The 2,500-nt window shown below is 47.4% G+C and overlaps 1 protein-coding gene across 1 annotated transcript in view; it reads right to left on the reverse strand.

Annotated features, from left to right (window-relative positions):
- ephb2b (eph receptor B2b) overlaps window positions 1-2,500 on the reverse strand; it is a 163,780-nt gene that overhangs the window by 52,850 nt on the left and 108,430 nt on the right.

The raw sequence follows: 2,500 nt of genomic DNA on the forward strand, positions 1-2,500 counted from the left end.
TGCACTGTCATGTATATGGCAATACTGTATACTTTTCCACAGAAGATTCAACTAATGCGCTAAATGCCTACATAGAGATGCAAATGAACACAACCAAATGTATTTTAAATACAGATATCTTTCACCTCAATGATGTGGTGTGTAAATCGTAAAAAAGTGTAATTATGTGGTTGTATTGGTTACACTGGCAGGTAACTTAATATCCCGGGTTTCACACAAACACACCCATACACACCCACACACACACACGCACTTCTTAAATAAGATGAGGGACCTTGAAACAATGCTCATTATTAATGTCGCTATATAAATGAAAAATCGTTGTGCCGCACTGAACTTTCTCTTTAATCAATATTGGCCCTGATTAGAGGGATGAAGGAGAGGAGCATAAATCCTCTGCTCCGCTCCGCGAGTTTTCAATTATCTTCATTACTAACGCTCTCTCTGGACAGATGCTGCGCTTTCGGAGCGAGAGCAGCAGTTTGCGCGGAGAGCGAAAGTTTAGCAGCGTTCGGAGAGGAGCGGGTCAGGCTTAAGCGGAGCAGGCCCGTGAGAATTCCCTCTCTGACTGGCAGCTTCGACCGCACAAACAGCGACCACAAGAGAGACCATGAGAGAGGGAGGGAGGGAGAGAGAGAGCGAGGGAGCGAGAGGAGAGAAAATGTGTTTATCTTCCACAGACATGTGTTCCTAATTACACAAGAAGGCCCTCTGGAGTCCTAATGAGATAATCAAGGAGTTACCCTCCCACCCACAACACCAGGAGGAGAGGAGAGGGAGGGAGGGAGGGAGGGATGCAGTGGGAGAGGGGGGAAAAATCAGGAATGGAGAGAAAAGAATCTCTTCCTGGACTCTCCTATTCACTGGGTACTGTTTAATTGCGTTCCCGTTAAGAGATGGCCAGTCCTTGAGCAAAAAAAAGCCATCTGTGGTTGGCTCTCTCTCTCTCTCTCTCTCTCTCTTTAGCTTGCTTTCTTTTTCTTCCTCCCTCAATGTTTCCCTCTCAATTTCTCACCGAATCACTCACTATTCCCTCTCTATCCCCCCCCCTCTCTCTCTGTCTCTCCTAGCCTTCATCTCTCTCTTTCTCTGTCTCTCTCTCTTTTCCCCTTCTCTAACGCTCACTCTGAGTAGTTTGTGTGCTCTGGAGAGGCCTGAACAGCTGTCAGTGGGAGCTGGGCCAGTGATGGGCCTCTGCTGAGACTCCCATGCTCCATCCCCTCACCCTTCAATCAACCAGCAGCCCACTGGGGTTACCGCTGGAGCCCCGGGCCTGCTGCTGATGGTGGTGGTGTTGTTAATGGTGGGTGTGGGGGGGCGACTACTACTAGTAGTGCTGCTGCTAACCAAATCCACACACACACACAAACGCACATACACACACACTAGAGTGTGGCTACCCGTCGGGCTCGGGTCAGGTTCGGGCAAATATTTAGAAATTATAGTCGGGTTCGGTTCAGGTTCGGACACATGGGGGCGATATGCATTGGAAGCTTTATATTTAAAATTGCGTATTATGTTGGGTAACCAAGAGGTCTGCTTTACATGATGCAAATGTTTGTTTTTTTGAGAATAAAGTAAAATGTAAAAAAGACCTAACAGCTTTCTTCCTGTGTGCAAGATTTGTTTATGTAGCCGTGACAACGCATGTGCATTTCAGGCGGCATATCTTGGGTGACGTTAAGTTGTCAGCCTATCAGGAGATTTTAAGATTATTTGCGTTGCATACTGTGGTAAAGACATAGCCTATAAGGTCGTCTCGTTCAACTGGATGAGGATTTCCTCGAGTTGCCCCAATTAACGTCGATGCTGCATATGGATCAGTAACAGAGGCACTGTAGTTTCAAAGACTGTTGCAGTTCATTTCAAGACTTTTTGTCAATGGTAAGACTAGAATTCTATTTCAATAGGCTATGCTTGCTTGGGCCTCTTGTGTTAATGTGCGCTGTTTGTGACCTGCGTGCGTGCACGCTCATCTGATTCTGTAGACAATTCCATTTGTTGTTTGTTCCGTTTAATGGGCTAAAAAGACAGGCTATCCACAAACGTGAACGTTTAATCACTAGCATGGGAATAACTGAGGCATCATCTGCGTCGGGCTCGGGACAGAAATGTGCGGCCTGAACCGCACTCTAACACACACACACACACTTATACTCGTGCCACCCCAAGCCACTTTCCCCAGCAGCGCCACAACTACCCTCCTCCTGCCAGTGCCAGGCTTATGCAAATGCCCTTTTTGTCCGAGGCGCTCAAATAATCCCCTCCGTCCACAAGTGTCTCCCTCACTACAGACCGCCATCTCACACTTCTCTGTTCCTCTCGTTTCTCTTTTTGCTCACAAGCCCTCTCTCATTTCCTCCCTGACTCTTTTCATCCCCCCCTTTCTCTCTCTCTCCCTTCCTCTCTGAATCTCTCCCCCTCCCTTCTATTGCCTCTTACACTTGCTCCCCCTCTCTCTCTCTTTCTCTTTCTTTCTCTCTCTCTCTTTCTCTTGTGT

The sequence above is a fragment of the Alosa alosa genome, chromosome 10, assembly GCF_017589495.1.
Source record: "Alosa alosa isolate M-15738 ecotype Scorff River chromosome 10, AALO_Geno_1.1, whole genome shotgun sequence".
Classification (NCBI taxonomy): Eukaryota; Metazoa; Chordata; class Actinopteri; order Clupeiformes; family Clupeidae; genus Alosa; species Alosa alosa.